Consider the following 15,701-nt stretch of genomic DNA (forward strand, 5'->3'; position numbering starts at 1 on the left):
AGGGGGATTTCACGTGTCGGGATTTGGCAGCTGGAGGGAGTTTTCGCGCGCCTTGTAATTTCGGGATAGCAAGGCGCGGGTTGTGAAGGCGCCAGTTTTGAGAGCACGATATCTGAATTTTCAGGATATAACAAGACGCGGGTTGAATTTTAGGGACAAGCCTAACGTGTAGTACTATTGTACTTGTACGTACCAAATCAATTCGCACTTCCCTCAACCAAAAAGAAAACGAAAAAATAAAACTATTCACACCACACAAAGAGAGAGTCTTGCCCCGTTTTACTATACAAATACTATTCAAAGCTATGTCTGATTAAATTTTTTCGCTTGCTGTATAATGCATATAAATTACTCATACCAACATTTTAGTGCATTCCAAATGTCTATACTACCGCTGCATTCGAACTAAATTTGAATATGTTTCTCTATTTCAATAAGAATCTACAATCATGATTGTTGCCAACTTCAACCATCATTCGTGTATTACCTTAATAACACACCACATGATTACTATAGAGATAGATATGAACTATGTGTACTACATGAACTCGAATTCTATTTTTTGAATACACTTGATGTTGATTCCAAATAATAGTACATTTGATGTACTAACTATATATTCATAATCTAAACCATGTTCCATACGTACACCGCGTTTATCACACAAAGTATAGTGCCCCGCCCCCTACATTATGACAAATATTTAGACCTGAGTTGCAAAAGCCACACATTAGCCCAAATTATAATCAATGTTCTACATTATGATATATTCTTCAAGTATCTGTATCCACTTTTTTATAATGAATTATGATCTTTGTTCGTCTTTTACACCTTCACGGTCCTCTTCTATTTGTAGCTAGCTAGCGCTAACTTTCTATCATGCATGCACACGCCTGCCCCCCTCACACACCCTTAGCGTCCTCTCCATCGCGCACGTTCATTATTTCTCTTTAGGTCGTCCACCAGCGGTGTGTGTAGGCCCCTGGCTCCTTCTTTCTGTCACACACCGGTCGATACACCTCTCTAGCCAAGTGTGCCTACAACAAACACATATATACTTCCCCTCTTCTCTTCTCACCGTCCATGCCCCCATATGTCCAATACGATTCCACACAGGTGCACACTCCCGCCCCTCTTTTCATTTATCACATGCTCGCACACTCCTCCCCCCTCGACATGGTAGGCCTCTCGCACCACCTCCTAGCCACACCCTCTCCCTCTGTCTGCCTCTCCGGACCTTATTTGCTTCTAACACATGCAGGCGTGTATATGAACTGATCTCCCTACATATAGCCAGGTCGACTATAATTCGTTTTCACCAAGCACCGATACACTTACCTCGCTAGTTATGTCTCTCCTTTTCTCGGACACACGACGGTTGATCTTCCTATGTAGTTACGCATGCTTACCACAACCATATCTTCTCCCCTCATCATCCTTGAATACCTCCCGATCCGTGTCTCACACACACGTGCATAGATAGACAGACATCCCCCGCCCTCTCTTATTGATATTACACTCATACCCTCCGTTTGTCTAGCAGGCCTCTCCCACTATTTGTGAGACGTCACTCCACCACCAACCCTCCGACGCTCTACCTTTGTCTTTTTCCCAACCTTATTCCTCTGCTACACATATCCATGGATGTCGATCGATCTCCCTCAATACATAGCTAGGTCTCTCTCCTTCCCCACACATATACTAGTCGACCGGTCTCTACCCCCCCCCCACACACCCATACACACCGATAGTCGAACGTTGTAGGTAGGTATCCATGCCAGGGAGAAGAACTGCACCTCTGCCCTCTCAAATTCCAGTAGGCCAGCTGTCCTGTATCTTTGACATGGGCAAACACAAATTCGATGGCACTCTTTATCGATCGCGCAGCCACACACTTCATCCCTATTTTCAATTCTATCGATATCTCACGTCCATGACTCCGTTTCACACACATTGCATATGTTACGATTTTCTGATTGAGATATCATCAACACATTGCCTCTGTTTCGCACAAACCATCTCTCTCACACCCACCCACGTACGTACCTACACCTAAAGAAGAAGTGCACGCAGGACGCACGTACTCACGTCTCGTTCCCGGCCACACTCGCGCGGGTACACGGTGGAGTTCGTTTCTGTATGAAAAGGCAGCCCACGTGATAATTTGACACATGTAGCGGTTGTTTACTCGAAGGAGGGTCGGGTACGATGCCTAGAATATAAAACAATTGCCATGGGGAAAATGGAAAAATGGGGTTGTCTCTCGTCACACCATCTCACACAAGGCCGCCTTGGCCTCTCTCTCTTAGTGTTGGTCAGTGATCTGGCCGCATCCCGTCTGCCGGTGGAATGGGAGGATGTGCATCGTCTCTTTGTTTGATGGCGTTGAGGCAGCTCGTCCCGATTTGCGGTACCCACCGTTCTCTCTGACCAAGCTCTGACGCGGTAGGGCCTTCGCCACTTGCTCGCTGCCGCAGTATGGGCAGATTCCGGCCGCCGGCGCCCTCCTAGTAACATCCCGACGACCCTCAGGTACATCCTCCTCCGGCCTTGCTCCACTGCCCATCTTCCCACGTTGCTACATGTGGATCTTCTTTAGTTGTTTGCTTAAATCGTATCTCGGCCGGCATACTTTCCATCTTGCAATCTCGTCCTCAAACCATTTTTGATAAACCACCATGTGCTATCTTTCCCTTTTTACATGGAACATGCTTCTTTTTTGTTGGCGTATGTGTCTTCAACTCGTGTTATTGGGCAGTAATTGTTTCCTTTCGACCTCCTTTTGCAAACAGGACTATCCATTTTCACCTCGTTGCTATTGTGACCTTTTGGTGAACTGCACAAATCACTTTTCTGAAGAGTGTTTTGTGCAGTTCCGCCAAAATGTCACACGGGCAACGTTTTTACATTTCTGTGGGACTGCAGAAAGGGAGATTGGTTTTGCTATCCTCCTCATCCAACTCCATGCCTAATCTTCTCCAACAAGAAGTTAGTCCTAAAGAGAGATCGTAGAGGTGATCGGCTTCTATTTATGTGTGTTATGTTTCATCATCTAGTTCCACTATTATTGTAATCACACTGACTGGATATCTTTGCAAACAGGGATGGTCCGCTCAATTTTAGTGGAGCTGCACAAAATGATCGGATTGTGGTGTCCTTCATACACCTCTTTTTTGGCTACAGAGCTGGGTGAAACTAGCTGCCAAGCAATGAACACTGTGCCCAGGAAATGGAGCCATGCCTACGAACATCATCGATCAATTATATATTTTTTCTTTATTTGTACACCTTCTCACAACTTTGTCTTTGGTTGTGATGTGAATATTGGCGCTGACCTGCGAACCATTGAGATGCATTAGCGATGGTAGTTTCATTTGTATTTGATGGAATGTTGTAACGAGATAATCTCGAGGCAAGACACATGAATCCTAAGTTGAAACTTTTTTTTCCTGCGGGAACCAAAGTTGAAACCTTCATAGCATCACAGTACAATTTCATCAAAATTATGCGTACATATAAACAAATCCTGAAGGATTGATAGTAATGCCAGAAACAATTCAACTTCGTTTCGCTGACATGTTGGACATCCTTCATCCGGCTCCAACTGCCTTGCAGCAATATTGAGTGCACAACACAACTTCAGGGAAAGATTCACCCCGGTCGTTGCACCGCAGTAGTAATGACTAGTGAGCAGTCAAATCACAGAGCCCCACCTTCGCCACAGTAAGTTGCTCGGACGAAGCAACCATCATTTCTCTGTTCCTTGAATCCGCTGGTACTCCCATATTCCCACAGTAATAAGTTGCTCGGACGAATCAGCCATCACTATATCCACTCACGTGTGATGACCACAGGAGCTATCCATTCAGATTGCATGTTAAAAAAAATAAAGGTCGATAACTAATGCGGCAAACTTAAAAAAAAACTAATGCGGCACCTCGGGCCAACGCGGCCAGATCGCATTTTGCACGAGAAATTACACACCATGTTTCGTTGACATGTGGTCCCGTTCCAACATATCAGTAAGACGACGGCGAGTAGTAGGAGTATTTCCGAACAGACATGTAGGCCGGGGCGCCTCTTCATGAACCGTGGCAGACTGGCAACCGCCCACCGACTCTTCGCCTTTCCCTCTCGATTTGGAACAGCTATCGGATGCTCTTCCTCTCCCTCCTCCATTTTCCTTTAGCCCTTCACCCTTTCTGTTGCCATTGTTCGATCGTCTTCTCCATGGAGGGAACAGGCCAGAAACGACCCTGTTATTCTTGCCCCGATCTGAAAGATGACATGGTGGAGGAACTCATTGATCGGTGCGACGTCATCACCTCGGCTAGCATGGCAGGTTTGTTCAAGCCCATTCTCGACTCAACACATAACGTCATTACAAGGAACCCAAGAGTCAAGGAGCGGTTTGATCTCCCCTATCTTCTTTGCCGTGACCCTGATGACTGGCGCCGGCACGACAGAGGCCTCGCCCTGTGCAAGTTGATGCCACTTCATAATGATACGTATGATGTTAAGATGCCATCACTTGAGGGCAAGGCTTGGGTAGGCGCAAATGGAGATTGGGTTGTTTACATCGGGTCCAACTGCGAGTGGGAACTTGTGAATGTGTACACTCGTGACCGGGTTCCACTTCCAAAAATCTCAGCAGACTGCCCAGAGGTTGAGCACACTGGTATTGTACGCACATTCAAATACGATCATGGTGACTGTCTTCTACGGAAGATAGCAATTTGTCGAGTTCCCAACCGCTCTTGGAATTACAACAACTATGAAGTTGTTTCTATCTTCGACAAGCTGGTTGCCGTCCTTGGTGGTTTGACTCGATGGATATTGCTCAAAAATCAGTTTCTATGCACGGATGTGTACTGTGATGCAATTCAATACGAGGGCCTTGTGTTTGCTTCCACCGCTCATGGCACTGTTTTTGCATGGGATTCTCGTAGTTTCGGTATGTTTGTCTTCCACCGTAATTATAATTGTTTCATCCACATGCATGTGGGTTAGAAAGTTTCCCTTCCCTCCGTCTAGGTGAGTAAGTCATCTTAGGTTGTGCACCATGACCAAGGAGGAGGAGAAAACAAGAGAACTAAATGTTCATTTGCTAACTAAAAGCATTGCATGCAATGAACTAACCACTGCATGTCGTGTTTGGTAGTCTCAAGTCATTAAAGGCATGCACACCCCACATCTCTTATTGGTTGATATGTCAAGAAACAATAATCGAGGTAGAATTTAATGCATCGCACCTAAGTGTTTTGGGATTATTTGGTTTTCGTAAGATGACTTACACACCTAGACGGAGGGAGTACTAATTAACCTTCTTCTTGTGTTTCCAAGGTCCTATGAACATTGCACACCTATACTTGAAAATTTTTATAACCAAGGGGGAGATGGCAATGGTGATGATCATGAGCATGAGGACGAGCAGAACGTTTATACTCAGTGGCGCCTGGCAACTAATTCCGATGGATCACCTCTTCTTGTGTGTATACATCCCATTGATGATGTTACTACTGAGGGAGCACGTGTTGTTTCCCATGGTCACACTCTTCGGACCTATTCCAACACCCGTTGCATGGTATTCGGGATGGATACTAGTGTGCTAGCGCTAACACCTTCTCCCTGGTACAGAATTGATAGTCTTGGAGAAAACTCGCTCTTCCTTGGACAAAACTATCCGATGATGGTGAAAGGCGATCCAACTGTTGTTGACACAACGTTACTAGTACCATTTATGAGAAGCAACTGTTATTATACCTCGGACATTAGGGTGGTTCCCTACCCTGGTACTGATATAGTAGGCCGCTTCAACTTGGATGATCAGTCCCGCGTTGGTCTGGATATCGACAATAGATGGCCCGTCTCAGAGAATCACTTGTGGTTCAAAGCAAGCGTTTCCAACGCCGAGGAATGGTTGAGTTGAAGTTCATTTCATTGCTTGTTATTTGTTGTGTGGTGAAAACTTTAGTATTTATAATGTATCCTCGTTGTCGATGTGGGTTGATGACCTGTTGTATGTAATAAAATGATATGTCTGTTATAAACTTACTAAATTTATGAATGGCTTTCGAGTTGCTTCTGTGAGTGAGTGGTGCGACGAGGCAAAAAATATTTTCCGAATACATAATTGTACGTGCATTGTAACAGGTTATCGGATGAGGCCAATTAACAATAGTAGTACACTATTTGTACTAGCTTCACATGCTTCGCGCGTCGTGCGGGTGTTTTTACTGTAGCCATATTGTACGTAACCAGCACCTCGAATCCTTGATAGTAGGTACTATATAAGTAAGTAGTAGGAGTAGTAGGGAGGCATGAGCCAGAACAAGCATTCACGTCCAGGAGTACGGCACACGCCACCAGCAGGACTTCCATCTGACACCATATTTCTTGGAGTCCGTGCTAGAGCAATCTCTTCAACCTCATCGTTTCTCTAACTCAGCCATCGCGCGGCGGGCAAGGTGGGGGTTTGCCGATAGTCGGTTTCCTCAACTGCAGTTCCACTTGTAAGGCCAACTCCAACGCTCTATCAATATATCGATGTACTCTTCTTCCCAATACAAAAACTTGCATCCATTCTACTCCCTCCGTTGCACAATACATGTCTTCTATTTGTCAAAATATATATGTATCTAGACATGTTTTAGTATATAGGTGCATCCATTTTTGGACAAATGGAAGTCAAGTATTTTGGAACGGTGGGAGTACACAATAATTTTTTTAAGTTAGAGCAACTAGTCTAATCCAAGAGCACAACCAAAGATTTGGTCGGGTTCTTCCTCCTTTTGCCGACACGTGGGACATCCAGCATCCAGGTCGTGTCATGAAAGAAAATAGAGTGGTAGTTGAAGCCACGAGATGTGCATCTTGGGTTAAACTGTAAATAGAATCTTACCACTCTTGAGTAACTCCAAAAGCGGCCACCGAAGATCTTTATTGGATTTGTTTTTCATCACAAGCACGTCGAGGTGAAAGATGTGCAGGTTCAGTGGGTCCTCTTGCATTTTCATTGACATGTGGGGCAGCATGTGAGAAAACAGACGATGGGCACCGCGCGTCCGCTGGCTGGGTGAGAAGAGAGATAGAGGAGGGCTGAGCACGGACTGCAGGAAATTTGTTCTACGTAACCGTCACTTTGATATTCGCGTGTGGTTGTTTCTAGAATAAAAAAAAGGAGGTAGCCCTACTTATGTTACTCCCACTACGCCTAGCCTAAGGTTAGTAGGTGACCTTGCGCTTGGCTCTTCGCCTCTTCCGTATGTCGATGGTTCTACAGTAGTGCTTCTGGCAATCTGACACCAAATGAACTGCTGGAGGTCCACCGCTTGTAAGAAAAAGTTTCTCCTCGTGCTGCGAGCCACCGCGCATGCATTGGCAAGGCAGAAGGCGTAATCAAGCTTCTCGTCGTTTTGCAAGTTGACGGGACACATCAAAGTTATTTACTAGTAGTACGTACTCTCTCCAAAAAAGGGCTGACCATGTCATTGCTACCATCCCATGCTTCATCGTTAAGTACGTGCACTATTCACGTGCCATCGAGGAGAAAAAATATTGCGTAGGTGCCATCGAAGTGCATGACTCACTTACGAAAAAGGGTTTCCCCCCGCTCCCCCCCTGCACGACTCACTTACGCACTGCTTATCTGATTATCTCCATTTTCTTGCATGACACGTGCACCTTGATGCTAGATGTCTCGCGTGTTGGGAAAAGGATGAACAAAGCTCACGTAAAAGAAAAGAGTTGAAGAGCATAGATTCCCGATGACCGAGGAGGAGCAAGGAACCTCGCGGTGGAGCGTCTGCAAGGAACCTTGCGCGTTTTGCCCTGTTTTTTGCCGCCTGCCCACCTATAAACAAATAAAAGAATAGGAACTTTTCGCATGTACAGGACGCATGCAGCCAGGCATGTACACAAGCCAACGCACTAACTCCATCCGATCCAACTCATGCACATACGCGCACAGCATGGAGCACACAACGTACATACACAAGACGTGCATGCACACACGCTCGGCCGCAGAATGCACGTGAATAACACATGCATGCACACACACTCGACTGCATGGAGGCGCGCGCCATCCGCGACGACGTCCGGTTCGTCGTGCTACAGCGAAGCTCGCACGCAACGGTGCATACGCATCTCTTGCTGCACCTCTTTGCCATCGTTGCTCAACTACTAGTCGTAGTCGGAGACGAAGACGACCGCAACCTCGGCCTTAGAGCTAGCACCGATGAAAAAACACGCACGCTGCATGCACACGAGCACATACGGAGTGCCCACGACGTGGTGGTGGTGCATCCCCAGTCGCCTCTACTCCTTTTGCGCACGTTGTCTATCAAGGCGACTGCATGCTAATGATGATGTGGGTGAGATCTTCTACACAAGGTGACGTACACCGTCAAGGTCCACGGTCGAGGGGGTTCTAGAGCAAGTACAATAGAGCTGAGTCAGCGGGCTATAAGGAATAAACTAGTATATTTCTGCTTAGTTGGAGGAAAGAGAAGAGGAGAGAGAAGGTAAGCGGGCTCTTCGTGAAGAGCCAGCTCTAGCACGTGCTCCTAGGCACTTTGTGAGAATGAAAGGTGGGCCACAGAATAAAAAAGTAGTAGTACACTCTTTTGATCTACTATTTTGTACATGTTGACTATAAGATGGGCTGTAGATGACATGGCACTGACTATACTATTAATGATCTTTAGATGAGGTGCTAAGTGCATTAAATGGCTTAGTAACTCAAATCTTCAATGCATAGGTGCTTAGTTTATTGGTGCCACATCATATTTTATGCCTACATGGTAGGCTTAGCAGCTATACATGGTGGAGCACTGGGAGAAGCCAAGGCTGGTCATAGTGGGGAGTAACTTGTACTGTAACATATTACTATGTTACTCTAAACATCTCTATAAACCGAAAAGGAGGGAGTAGTACTCCCTCCATTTACTTATACAAGGCCACTATGGAAAATATACTTTGCATCTATACAAGGCCACCAACAATAATCGAGACAAAAGTTAATGCTATTTTCTTGAACCAGTAGTCTATTTAATACTTGCATGCATGCAGTCATAATGACACTCCAATCAGCTTTCTATCGCTTCCTTGCATGCATGTGATGTGTTAATGATCCCACTAAACAAGAAAAAAGTGAGTTTACAAAGCAAGACATTAAATTTTACCTTGGTACATGTAATATGAGCTTGTGGCCTTGTATACAAAAATGGAGGGATCATATGTAGAGTATGGGAGCACATGATATTTCCCCGTCCAGACCGATCCCAAGTTGGCTTCTCACCTTCTTGGCCCAACAAAAACCGCTCCCCCCTCCTGCACGCGCTTCCCGCCTGATGCCAGCTGAGCCCGCCGCTCCACATTGATGGCAAGTGAGGGCAACGCGACCTCTCACTGCTTCTGCCGTTGAAGCGGCACACCGACCGAGGGCACCGCCCGCTGCACGCCCGACATTTCAGACTACCCAGTGGATAGTAACTTTAGATAAAGTACTACAATTAGATGACATAAGCAGGCTATAAGGATTTAAATATAGTATTTGTGCTTAGTTGAAGGAGAGAGAAGAGGAGAGAGAGAAGAGAAGCGGATTGTAAATGTGTAGCCGGTTGTACTCCAACATACTTTGTGAGACAAATGGTGGGGCCATTATTAATGATATTGTATTTATACTAAAGGGACTAACGGACGCCTTAATTACTCTGTTTTTTTGAGACAAACGTTGGTGGGGCTATTATTGACTTTTTTTGAGCTATTATTGACTTGGACGTGGGGTTTGGGGGCGAAAGGCCTACTATTATACTCGCACGACCGACCTGACATGCTCTACCCTAGCCGCTGCTGTATCATATGGTTTTGCACCATTCCAGATCTTAGAGCTGCCACACAATTCTTCTCCAGCCCTCCTTCCAGCGTGCACCGCGAGAAGGGACAGCAGTCCTCCGAACCCCGCCTTTCGTGATCCTGTACGGGAGAGGAGCGATCAGGTTTTTGGGGAGCACACTCCTGTGACTGCTGCCAGCGACGACTTCCTCAACGACAACCTTCTTCCCCAACCTCGGTAACCTCTTCATCAATGACATGAGTGACAACATCAACCACATCAGTTCTGCTCCCGCTGTACAGTATGTGATTCTGTCCTCCTTGTTTAGTCCGCATCATTACTTTGATGTTTGCAATTGTTGTCATGATCTATTTACTGCTGATTCAGATTAAATCTCATACTAAATTGCTCATATATTCAACAATCCAATCCAAAAACATGATTACAGGCAATTTACTCCGAGTGGTTTTGCTGCGCTTTTGAAGCCGCCTACTTTTAAGGGGGTGCAATATAAAAGGTGGCGCACAAGAGCAGTATATTGGTTTCAGATCATGTACTGCTATGACGCCACTAAGGGTAAGTCTGAGGGTGATCTTAATCCTACACAACAGGAAGCTTTTCAGAACATGGATACCCTCTTCAAAGCCGCCCTGTTGAGTGTTCTTGACGATTCCATTGTGGATTCATATATGTCATTTGACAGCAGCAAAGACATGTGGGCTGCACTCGAGGCCACGTTTGGGCCCTCGGGCGCTGGCAACGAGTTGTACGTCATGGAGCAATTCTATGACTACAAGATGACTGATGAGCGCTTTGTTGTTCAGCAGACTCATGAGATACAGTCACTCTCTAAGGAACTTGAGTACTTTAAGTGTGTGTTGCCGGACAAATTTGTTGCTGGGACCATCATTGCCAAGCTTCCACCTTCGTGGAACGATTTTGCTACTTCTCTGAAAAACAAGAGACATGAGTTTTCTGTTTTGGATCTCATTAGCACTCTTGATTTTGAGGAGAAGGCGAGAGCAAAAGACACACGTGCTCGGGTCGCTGAGGGAGCTTCTAGTGCCCACATGGTACATGAGAAGAACTTCCAGCCCAACCAGCCCCAAAACAACAAGAACAAATCTCAGGGGAAAGGCAAGTTTGATGCAAAGAACAAGCCGTCACATTCTACCAACTTCAAGAAGAATTCTCATAACGGGAAGGGATGCAAACCTCAATTTTGGTAGCACCGCACTAATTTTATATGGCTGCATCTACCTGCTGTCAGCTAACCTCATGGTGCTCCAGGTATTCCTACATTCGTAACTAGGTACAATGACCACCACAAGATGAAATTAGCTTATTCGTACGTTGACTTGCTGAATGCAGTGCAGAACAATCCTGTCATGTGTGGAGGAGCAAACAAGCAGTGCAACCGAAGGTAGAAATCAACCAAGGACTTATGAAATTATATGTAATCTTCCTCAGGCAGGTCAGTATCCCCTTCGTCTAGATGATCGTGTTTTGTCATGCCGAGCTATTGATATGTGCTACTGTTTTGCAACACCATTTAAGTATAGCTACTGTTTTCCTATCTTTTCAGATTCAGGACAATGAATATGATTTCATGGGAACTGCACAATATGGACCCATGTTGAGTCATCTCTATTGCCTCATGTGTTTGCTGCAAATGTGTTAGCATCAATTGCAAGATGAGGCAGCTAGCTAGCTGTGGAGTTGCCAACATGCTCAAAGTGCTCACAACATTTTGAGAAGAAACAAGCATGCCCAGGAAATTAATGCGTGCACAGGGAGGCCCTTTGCTTAGAGAAGCATCGACCGATTTTCTTTATTTCCACACCTTCTCACAGTTTGTATATTGGTTATAGTATGGTGAATCATTGAGATGCATGGACATGCTGAACTTTTGTTCTTCTGAATGTTAGTTTAATGTGAGTGTCTGCATCCAGTACCGCATCCTCTAATTTGGTGCATGCACACAAAGAAAATAAATCTCCTTAATTTACTCCATAACCACCCTATTAAATAGGCCTAGTAACAAACCAGGCGCATGCAGTGGCCGGCGGGCACATGCATCCTGCATGCATGGCCAGTCAGCCAATCCCATGCGCCAGCTCCAATGCAGCAATGCAAAAGAAGAGAGCGGTTCTTGGGAAAAGTGAGTAGTTAGTGCAGCGGGCCTTATAAACACGAACAACTCGCTCTCCTGCTTTGTCTCCCCACCCAATTCCCCCGCTCCCCAATATTCTTCACTCGTCCAGAAAACCCCGCTCACCTTCTTCCTCACTCATACAGAAAACGCCTGCTCCTCCTCTTCCACTCCTACAGAAATCCCCAGCCCTCCTTCCCCACTCGCACTGCCACTAGGCTCGTCTCTGGCTACTCTGCTCAAACCTGTGAGCTCGGCGCGACGCCCACAAGGAAAATGGAGTCGGCTGGACCCAGCGCCAAGAAGATGAGGCTCCCGCCAGCAGCGACGCCGGTTGTAGATCCCGCACCCGGTAGCGCGGGGAGAAGCGGCGAGCCCCCCCCCCACCTGGATCTGAGGAACTGGTAGAATCTCCAGTGGACCGCATCAGCGATCTCCCAGTTGAGGAGATCATCTTGCTTCTCCCCATCAAGGATTGCTGCCGCACACAAGTCCTCTCAACTCGGTGGCGCCCTCTATGGCGCACCGCGCCCCACAATCTCGACTGTCGTCAGATATCCGTCCTTCCTGAATTTGATCTCCTCAGAGCCATCGTCTCTTCTCACCAGCAGGGACCGTTCAATGCCTCTGCATCCCGACAAGCTACCTGCTGTCCATACCCGGCAAGGTGGACGCTTGGCTGACATCCCCTGAATTCGGAAAACTCTAGCAGTTTGAGTTCTACCATTACCACGGAAGTTTCATACCACGAACATACCAAGAATTCGTGCCCACACCACTGTTGTCCATCTCGCGGTTTTCCTCCTCTCTCCACACCGCCACCTTCGCCCGATGCCATCTACCAGACGATCTGGTACAAATGCTTCGACTCCCACTACTAAAAAAACTTTCGCTTGTGGTGGTTTATCTGTCGGAGGCCTCACTGCACAACATCATCCACTCTAGTTGCCCTACCCTGGAGCGCTTGCTGATTGTTTTGGGAATAGAAATCGGTATCAGTTGTCTCCAAATAAAGTCGCCTCACCTTAAAAGCATTGGAATTTGTTTTAAAGGACAGCAGCTCATCATCGAAGATGCCCCTTCACTTGAAAGGTTGCTCCTTCATAATTGTTATACACCTTCAGAAATAACTGTCGTCTCTACGCCCAAACTGGAGACCTTGGGTGTAATTCGTGACCCGTTTAATAATGACAAGGAGTGGGTGTTTGGCTCCTCACTTTTTCAGGTACCGTATATTATCATCTACACATTTGTAATCATATGCTGCATTTTTCATTTGTGCGCATAAGTTTTATATCATCTTGCAGTACACTTTGGGTACTAAAATTATGTTATATGCTCAATGAAGAGTTCGTCCATTGATAGCCTATCAATGCTGCTGGATTCTGTCAAAATCATATATATCAGAATGTACAGTTTTGATCTGGACATAATTATTGGCTTGCTGCGATGCTTTCGATCTCTGGAGAATTTATACATAGAGGTAATGATTTCATGCACATTGAAAGCCCGTATATATTGTACTAGAATTAACTGTTCAGCTGTCATTATTTCGACTTACTCTTTTTTTAGACCTTAACTGTTTTCAATCTTCATGTCTACTTAGGCAGAACCACATGGAGAAAAACATGTAACCAATCATTGGCGTAATAAGCACAAGGATTTTCTCAGTTCTCATGACATTCGTTTGAGGACAATAACGATGGGATGATATGCATCCAACCAGGCAAACAGAAGCTTTGTCACATTCTTCCTGTTGAATGCGAGGTTACTATTGTCCATCGGGCTTAATTTTTACAGCAAGAAATTTCTCACGGACAAACATGTTGAACAGCAAAAAAAGAAGTTTCAGGTGGACAAATGGGCTTCTAAACGTGCTCGGCTTCTATTTACAATAAGTTGTAGACATCCTGAAATAGATTTTTTTGCACAGGATGTTGATTTTATGGATCAGACCGATCCATTTGTTTGTGATTGCAAAAAGGAGTGGTTGGGTTAGATGTTACTGTCATGTTCAATCTGGGTTTGTCTAAAAATTTGATGAACAGTTAATCCTTGGGCTTTTTGTACCATTTGTATGCTTGACTTGCATGTTGTTGCCCTTGTACTCCCCTCCACCTGCCACTACACTGCCGCATCTTCCATGGCTACTGTTCGTTCCCGTCCGAGGCCTTGCCTTTGTTCTCTGCCTTGGTTAGCTCGCTGTGCCCGCCGCCGTCTGGCATTGTCAACATTGTCAACAATCAAGAGGAATCAGGAGAAGAATGTATGTGGAGAGGCTGACAGTAGGGACCCACCAGGGTCATTGCATTTCGCAAGCAGGTGCCTCGTTATTACAAGCCAAAAAAATACTTCCTCCTAATTGTTTGACAACTAGGTTCCAGGCCATTGTAAATGTAGTCAATAAACGAGAAAATTACACAAGGAGCGGATAACACCAGGGACCCAACAACTCGCCCAGTTGTTTTTTAGTTTCAGAGACGAAGCTCAACTGCGCGCTGTGTGGGGGCTATGGCCCGTCTAGCCCACGCTTACGCTTTTATTAAGCACATGACGAGCCGAGTTGATATATTTTTTCTTTCTGAAATTGGCTAGCCCAGTTCTTTTTTTGGAGAATACCAAAACCGCGGCCTACTTGCTTTGCTCAGCCCTGCTAGGCTGCAAATCTTTCAAGACGAGGAGGGATGTAAGTAGTAAGAAATGAGCTTCCCCAGAAAACGGGCTATAAGTTGTAAGAAATGGGCTGTAAATTTTTAAACCAAAGCCAACCGACAGTTGCATTAAAATATCATTTTTCAGGATTTCTTTACTCTCTACTCTTATAAAAACCAAAGCCAACTGGCAATTACATTAAAATATCATCTTTTCTCCCACAAGATAAACTACTCATACAAATGCATCTTCATGTTCATTGCAACAAACAGGCATCTTGGTAGTTAAGATTCTAAATTTCATTCATTTTTTTGTGGAGAATTGTTTTTTGAATTTTATATTGATATATTTTTTTGAAAATTATTTTTAACGTGACTCGAAATTTCGTGATTAAAAGAGTTCGGACCCCACTGAAATATGCAAAATTTTGTTCAATTTTTTAGCAGTGCCCAGAATATATGGTCTGTAATGCTAATAAAAAGAATATGGGCTTCAAATATCCTTAAGAATTAGGAAATGGGCTCTAAATTATTGAAAATAATGGCTAATGGGCTGTATGCTGTTTTCCACAGATTTGGAGGCTGTCTTCTGGGCCTACTAGGTTGACGATGATGCTGTCCTAATTTTTGTTTGATGCGTACGCAAGGCTTTGTCAACTTAGTCAACACACAACAGTGACTTTTGGATGTCCTTCCAACGGCCGCCGTCCTTCTTCAATCTCTGATCTTCCTGCTCCAGCCGCCCAAACCAGCGCCGGCGGGACTGCCTGGTCCCTCCTCCTGTGGCTGGCTGTCCTGCCGCCAGGCCATCCCTCTAACCACCCACACATCTTGTTATTTTCCGGCGACGTCAGCCTCACCCCGCAGCTGACCAGTCAGCGCTTGTTCTCCCCTCAGCATGGGCATCCGCTGCGGTGGCTTCGCCGGCTTCGGGTGGTTCTCTTCCTGGGCCTCGCCCTCATCCACCATGTTTGTGCTCTCGGCGCGGCAAGGCCAACATGGTCAACAAACAACAGCCATCAGAAGAGGCTGACAGTAGGGGCCCACACAGGAAAATGCCTCC

Source organism: Triticum aestivum, chromosome 2B (genome assembly GCF_018294505.1).
Source record: "Triticum aestivum cultivar Chinese Spring chromosome 2B, IWGSC CS RefSeq v2.1, whole genome shotgun sequence".
NCBI lineage: Eukaryota > Viridiplantae > Streptophyta > Magnoliopsida > Poales > Poaceae > Triticum > Triticum aestivum.